We start from the raw sequence: 8,563 nt of genomic DNA on the forward strand, positions 1-8,563 counted from the left end.
GTAAATGTAAACATGAGTTCTGCATATTTAGTAAAGAAGCTAATAGAGACGAACTAGAAAACTTCGGTCTTGCTAAATGGAAGGCTGACAATGCTAAAGCTGGGGAATACTGGTATGAACAAACTCTGTAAATCCCATGCTACTGTTAACTCTCTGTTCATAATGTGCTACCCTTCTGAGGCTCTTGTATTTCTAACAATGCCAAGATTTCTTTGTAATGTCCATTGTAAAAATACTTAGCATAGTTTCTCTTAGAATGGACATATGCTTTTCCCTTCACAGTTTTGTTTTGCTGACGAAGCTTAGATAATGTATTTTCCAGGTACACTCCTGAAAACATGTATTCCAAAATCCGGTACACTCCAGAAGGTGCTGCTTGTGAATTGGCCCTTCATGCTTTGCAAATGGAGGCATGAAGATGGCCTGCAAGGATCCTCTGGATTGGCTTGTCCCTTACTTAGGTCAGTGAGGTTAGTTACTCTTAGTTTCAGATAAAAAGGGTACATAGTGTAATTGGAAGCTTTAACTTAAATCTTTGTACCACACATACTACTGATACTTGCTTGAACAGTGTGCCTTTTGAGGTATTGTACCACACATACTTACTTGCTTGAACAATGTGCCTTGTGAGGTATTGTGCACCTAGCTCTGATAGCTGTGATGTAAAACCTGTATTCGAGCATATGCCAATGAATGGAAATTACTACAGTTGATAAGTAATCTTCTTCTTTGGTGTTAAATCTACTGATCAGTGTCCTGCTTTTTGGTATGTTTGACACATATGGTTACCATACCAATGAAGGTTAACATCTGAACTCATTATGTTGGCGCCTGAATTTTATATCGCATAATCTAATAACTGCCGGGGCACTCTGTTGTCTTACAACGTGCTCACGCGGCTCGTCCGTCGGATCGTTTTTGGACGTGGTGGATTGAGCGGCGCTACCGTCCAAGGCTGGGACACGGCGATTTCCTCTTCCTCTCCCATTCCGTTGTTCGGTTTCGAAATCCCCATTCCGCTCCTCCGCTCTGCCCCGCTCCGCCCGCGGCCTCCACCGCCCCAGATCTCCACTCGCCGGAGCAGCTCCCCGGCGGCGACTAGTCCTACCAGAATCCCCGGTAGGGGGTTCGTGGTAGTACTAGTAGTTTCCTTGGAGTTTCTCCGCGGAGGAGCGGCACGGATTTTTCTCCGCGGTAGCTGGATTCCCCCGTCGGAGGCCGGAGTGTTCCTTCGGTGCCGCGGATCATCAATTCAACGGTTCTCAGGCGGGGCTGAAGTCTGCTGAAGAGGTTTCGAAGCCGATTTTGTGCCGTGACCTCGCGAATCTCCCGTCTAAGTCGTGGTGGACGTGATTTCAGTTCACGTCGACAGCTGCGGCGACCTGTTTGGTGAGTTCTCCATCCTCGATCCATGTTTATTGATTCGGTAGCTCCCTGTATCTGCGGCAGAGCATCGGCGACTACAAATCTAGGCACTGTGGTGCTTTTTTGTTGTTGTCTAATGGGGTTGTCTAATTTGGTGTTCGATATGCGTCCATATGCGTCCATATGCTTGTTGCGAAGGTTATGGCTGCCCAAATTTAGTGGTATGGCCGTGCTATTTTGCTCGTTGTCACAGCGGGTCATGTAGTCATGTTCAATTTTGGCCTTGCTTTGTTTTCATTGTTCATAGTGTTCATCATGCAATAGTCCTCATTAGTTCTGTGTTTGCTGGGCATAATTAGATGATGGGTTAGATGATCACATTCGGATGACTTGTTAGTGTTTCACGAGTTGTTTTCTCTCGTAATGTGTTAGTGTAATTTATGAAGAGTACTTGTTAGAGATTTCTGTTAGGATGTATATTTTTAATAATAATTACATTCATGGAAGGCATGGATATGAAATAAATACATCCTGGAAGGTGGGCATGGATTTTTTTCTAAGAATTTTCTCTTTATGTAGAACAGTCTATATAGGATGTAAAATTTCAGTAATAATTACATCCTGTGTGGCATGGACATGAAATAAATACATCCTTGAAGGAATGGTCATGGATTTTTCTAAGATTTTTATCTTGATGTAGAACAGTCCATATAGGTTCTATAATTTCAGCAATAAATACATCCTGGGTGGCATGGACATGAAAATAAACACATTCTGGAAGGCATGAACATGGATTTTTTCTAAGATTTTTCTCTTGATGTAGAACAGTCCATATAGGATCTATAATTTCAGCAATAAATACATCCCGGGAACATAGGCATATGTTTCGTTGGTTCTTAGTTGTTTTTTACTGAATCGGTCTTCTCTTTCATAGTAATGTGATGTAATTTTTTCTCACCTATTACAATTATTCAGCATATTTTTGTGGTTATTATCTGCTTGTCGATAGGATCAAATTTTCTAAATCATATCATGGCTTTCATTTCATTTTTAGCATCATGCAGCCATCTCGCACACCTAAGAATCCTGCAAAGGATAAACACTCGAAGTTCAGCATTATGAAAAAGAAGCTACACTTGAAAGACAAGGGGCATGCAAATGTTTCAAAGCAGGAGGCAGTTGTAGCTGATGAACTTCCAGTTGATTATGAGCCAGGACTCGAAGTTCCGGATGCGGAAGGTAATGTGGTAGCATCAACTGCAGCTGATGATGAAGCACAACATGAAATATTGGCCACTAAGACTAAAAACCAGGTGACTGTCTCTTTTTAGAACAACTATGTAACTATGATATGTAATATAACAATGATTTTTTGAACTACATATTCATAATGCCTTGTATATTAACCCTGCATTTTCTACCTTTTCTATTTTTTAATGCAGAACAATCTATTCAATCGATCATCACCCATGAAGCTTGTCAGGGTTTGTAAGGATATGACTCCAGAACAAAAGAAATTGCTAACAGGTGCAAATTTTGGAGGGATGATTCAGATGAAGTGCTCGAAGCTTATACCTGAAATGTGCCGTTTCTTGATGGGATGTTTTGACCCAGTGAAATGTCAGCTGGACTTTGGGGAGAGGGGCAGGATTCCGGTAACCGCTGAATCAGTTGTCAAGGTTCTTGGAGTACCTACAGGCAGATCTTCCATCCCATACTATCTTGATGCCGATGCTACAAGTCTGATGCTTAACATGCTTGGGATCACAGATGGAGTTCAACCAAATGTTACATCGTTGGAGAAGGAGTTAGGAAAAGACTACCCTGCGGATGATGCATATCTCAGAAAATTTGTCATATACATGATCAGCTCTGTTTTTTCTCCAACCACCGGCATCAAAGTCGGTCCCAAATGCTACCCATCCGTGCTTAATATAGACGCCATCAGTACCTTGAATTGGGCAGAGTTCATCATTGATATCCTAAAAGAGACTGCCAATGCAAAGGACCGGAAGAATTGGTTCAAGGCTTGCATGCCATATATCATGGTGAGTTTTCTTATCATATATATTCCATTTTGTCCTCTTTTTTTGATTGGTGTTTGTGTATGTGCTGATGACAAGATTTTCTTATTTTTGGGGATGTACTAATTTTTGTTTTTTTGGCAGATCTTGTATGTGGATTCCTTAGAAACAACCGCAGTTGATCTGCCAGATGACGAGCCTCGATGTACATTGTGGACAAACAGCCTGATATCACTTGTAGCTGATCTTGATAAAGATATAAATGGATCCTTTGGTGCATTACCTGTAAGTACTTTTGTTTTAGATGACACATACGGATCGATTATACATTTGGTAGTCATTCTATTTTTTTATTTTTCTGAACAACATAGGTCCTGCTGATTTTTTCATCCATATGCACATCTCAAGGCTTGTTACAGGGTGAAACTATCTCTTTTTAATAATGAACCTGATGTGATTGATATGTTCATCAGGCGGCATATGCCGAGCGAGTCATTCAGATCAGGTATGCATGCTATTTTTCCACTCTTTTTTTCTTCGTTTACATGTTCATGGTTTATGGTCGGCATTGTAAGCATTTTTATATTTCTTTAATTTTGTTTTAGCTTGACTCTTTATATGTATTTTATCAGGAGTTGGCAAGGTATAGGCTAGCCGTGATCAACATGTGTGCCGTATTTGAAGAGGGCGTGGCATCTTTTGTTAAATCTCTAGGAGACAATGATGCATCTACTAAGCTTGTCTGATCAAGAAGGTGGCCATCCTACAAAAAAGGAGAAACCAAAGAAGAGAAAATATGTCCGTGCTACAACTAAGAAGCATGATCAAGGAGGACAAAAGCAAGAGGTACATGAGGACACTGTTCCGCTTGATAAAGCTGCCTTGGTTGAAGATACATATTCGATGAGGACACCTGTCCAATTAAGTAAGAGGAAATATGTAGATAAGGAGCATCGGAGTTCATGAAGACGCTACAAGCAAGGATAAGATTACGGAGAAGTTGTGTTCGAAGATATCTTCTACGTTACGGCTACGAAAGATAACCTAGTTGAAGAATTGGGAAAACAAATGAACGATGAACAACTTGACACAAAGGAATTGGCTGCAACTATAGGCCAGCCATCTGTCCTCTGCGATGTAACTCCTGATGCTTTGAAGCAGCTTCAGAGTTATGGAACATGGTCCCAGTCGACTTCGAGTAACAACATTCAGCACAAGGATGATTCGGTAGATCCTTCAGCTAACACAGCACCATTGCAATTCCAAGGCAAAGTATGTGAGGGAAGCATCATTAATAGTGACATGAAAAGAACTTCATCTTCAAAAAGGAAGAAGGTCTGTTTCATTTGTGCTTCGAGCGAGAACACAACCATGAGGAAAATCACAAAGCTGATGCAAGCTAGCTGCAGTGATCTGTAGCAATGCAGTACCTCCTGAAGTAGCAGTGCAATCTAGTCCAATCAGCAGGAGGCCGATAACCAGATCCATGTCTCCTTTGAAGGCATCTGTCAGTAAAGAAGGAAGTCCAAAGCTGAGCAAACAGCGCAACATTGTTGCAAGCAAAGTTGCTGATAGTCCTAGGAGACTAACACGGTTTGCTAAGGGAGAATGATAGGAATGAGGATATGCCTGTGGAACAATCTGTAGATGGCCAAAACAGCATGAACAGGAATTTAGAGATCCAATTTGGCAGCTCTGAGAATCGGCCTGAAACATTGTCTCAGATTAAACGACAAGAGCTTATCGAGTACTACCCCTCCTTTGATCTTGGGTTCGATGAACCGAACTCTTCAAAAACTACAGCTGAAGTGGGGACAAGCCAAGAGATAGTGGTCATCTCAAGCAATGAGAGTGGGGATTCGTTAGATAAGATTTATGCCAATATTGACATGCTGATACGTCTCCGACGTATCGATAATTTCTTATGTTCTATGCCATATTATTGATGATACCTACATGTTTTATGCACACTTTATGTCATATTCGTGCATTTTACGGAACTAACCTATTAACAAGATGCCGAAGTGCCGAGTTCTTTGTTTTCTGCTGTTTTTGGTTTCGAAATCCTAGTAACGAAATATTCTCGGAATCGGACGAAATCAAGACCCGGGTTCCTATTTTCACCGGAAGCATCCAGAACACCCGAGAAGGACCGAGAGGGGGGCCACGAGGCCACCCAGACCATAGGCCGGCGCGGCCCAGGCCCTGGCCGCGCCGCCCTATGGTGTGGCCACCCCTTCGACCCTCCTGCGCCGCCCCTTCCGCCTATTTAAAGCCTCCGTCGCGAAAACCCTATGGCGAAGAACCACGATACGGAAAACCTTCCAGAGCCGCCGCCATCGCGAAGCCAAGATCTGGGGGACAGGAGTCTCTGTTCCGGCACCCTGCCGGAGCGGGGAAGTGCCCCCGGAAGGCTTCTCCATCGACACCGCTGCCATCTTCATCACCGCTGCTGCTCCCATGAGGAGGGAGTAGTTCTCCATCGAGGCTCGGGGCTGTACCGGTAGCTATGTGGTTCATCTCTCTCCTATGTGCTTCAATACAATAATCTCATGAGCTGCCTTACATGATTGAGATTCATATGATGATGCTTGTAATCTAGATGTCATTATGCTAGTCAAGTGAGTTTTACTTATGTGATCTCCGGAGACTCCTTGTCCCACGTGTGTAAAGGTGACGAGTGTGTGCACCGTGTGGGTCTCTTAGGCTATATTTCACATAATACTTATTCACTCGTTGAATGGCATAGTGAGGTGCTTATTTATATCTCTTTATGATTGCAATGTGTTTGTATCACAATTTATCTATGTGCTACTCTAGTGATGTGTTATTAAAGTAGTTTTATTCCTCCTGCACGTGTGTAAAGGTGACGATGTGTGCACCAGTGTTAGTACTTGGTTTATGCTATGATCATGATCTCTTGTAGATTGCGAAGTTAACTATTGCTATGATAATATTGATGTGATCTATTCCTCTTACATATGCATGAAGGTGACGGTGTGCATGCTATGCTAGTACTTGGTTTAGTCTTTTGATCTATCTTACACTAAAGGTTACTAAAATATGAGCATTATTGTGGAGCTTGTTAACTCCGGCATTGAGGGTTCGTGTAATCCTACGCAATGTGTTCATCATCCAACAAAAGTGTAGAGTATGCATTTATCTATTCGTTATGTGATCAATGTTGAGAGTGTCCACTAGTGAAAGTGTAATCCCTAGGCCTTGTTCCTAAATACGCTATCGCTGCTTGTTTCTTGTTTTCTTGCGTTACTACTTCTTGCATTATTACTGCTTGTTTACTTGTCTCGGGCAAAGCACTTTTCCGGTGCTTGTTGCTACTACTTATTCATACCACCTGTATTTCACTATCTCTTCGCCGAACTAGTGCACCTATTAGGTGTGTTGGGGACACAAGAGACTTCTTGCTTTGTGGTTGCGAGGGTTGCATGAGAGGGATATCTTTGACCTCTTCCTCCTCGAGTTCGATAAACCTTGGGTATCCACTTAAGGGAAACTTGCTGCTGTTCTACAAACCTCTGCTCTTGGAGGCCCAACACTGTCTACAAGAATAGAAGCTCCCGTAGACATCACATGCCAACCAGGATTCCATCAACCGGAAAGGGGCATGTTGCCGAAGATGCTCCTCTTACAGCGTGTGCGCCAAACAGTTCCACCCCATTCCTGAAGCACATAAGAAAAGGATCGTTAAGCCATCCCAAACTCAGAAGTCACCATTTCTAGGATGTAGCAAGAAGGAGACTGCAACGAAATATGCTAACGAGGTCTACAGCAGGCTTCTTGACTATGGTGGGGCATCTACGGATGTCATCAACAAACGCAGAATTATTGATGATGGAAAATTCTACATCCACGTCCGAGACCTAGCAGATTCCGTTAGGCCGGGAGCACAACTAAGTAATACTACTTGTGAATTGGCACTTCGTGTTCTTGCACAAGAGATGGAAAAGCAGAAGAAACACGTGATGCCATTGATGATGGCGGTGAGTTTCAAACTTCAATCAACCAAATTGTAATTTTATCCTTTTTTTTACATGATTTTTCTCAAGTTTTTTTATAATCAACTGTTTTCCATTTGCTGGTACCGGATATCATGAAGACCAAGCTTAGGGATGTGATGTGCATTCATGACAAATTTGTATCCAAAGCATTCCAAATGACTCCAAGTAATCGTCTAGATCACAAAGAGCAGGTAACGGTTTAATTTTCTTCAACTCATGTGTCATTTTTGCACTTGGAGTAGCCATTATCATGTTGTTTTCCCACAGTCCACCGCTTTTTTTTAAATATTTTTGTGGCTTTGAATTACTACAGGTATTGTTCCCAGTGTTGCAAGACCTGACTCCTGACATTGATTTGTTCACTGGGCATTATTACCTGATTGTGCTGAACCTAAAGGCGGAGAGGTTCGAGGTGATGGATTCGCTACGAGCTAAAGGGAACCGCTCATTCCGAAAAGATTACGGGTCTATCATTGGTTCAATAAAGTACTTGTGGGGTGAAAACTACGACGACTCGAAGATAAACATTGAGTGTTGGGCAACGAGCACATCGTTACCCCGATGCGGAAAACTACGTAAGTGATTTTCCATCACACTTTTTCCATTGTTGTTTCACAAGTACCTTTCCTTCATTTTATGCAGAATTATATTTTATACATCCCACAACTACTTGTTGGCCTGCAAGGTACGATTGCGGGTACTTCATGCTCAAGTTCATCGAGCTATGGAACGGTAGGAAACTACTGACTTCAATCAACCCAATGGAAATGGAAATCATTAGGAAGCAGTTTACACTCAAGTGGCTTGAATGGTGCGATAACAAGATAGCCTGGCAAGATCTCCTGTTCTAAAAAATGAGGTACATTTAATGGTTCAGAAACCCGCATACTTGTATGTTGAAATTTTCCTACAACTCAGCTTTCTGCTTGTAATATATGGGCCTGAAAATTTTATGATTTGGTTGCAAAATACGTATTTGGGAAAGCAACAACCTTCCTGTAATTTCTTTACACTTCGCCATTTACTATTAGTAGTTGCGGAAGTTTATTCCATGCATAATACCAGAGCTTTATTTTAGACAACAAAAACAATAGAGCATTTTCTTATAGTTGATCATTTACTAAACCTTAGTAAAATAATACATGCGGAAGATTA

The sequence above is a fragment of the Lolium rigidum genome, chromosome 3 (assembly GCF_022539505.1).
Source record: "Lolium rigidum isolate FL_2022 chromosome 3, APGP_CSIRO_Lrig_0.1, whole genome shotgun sequence".
NCBI lineage: Eukaryota > Viridiplantae > Streptophyta > Magnoliopsida > Poales > Poaceae > Lolium > Lolium rigidum.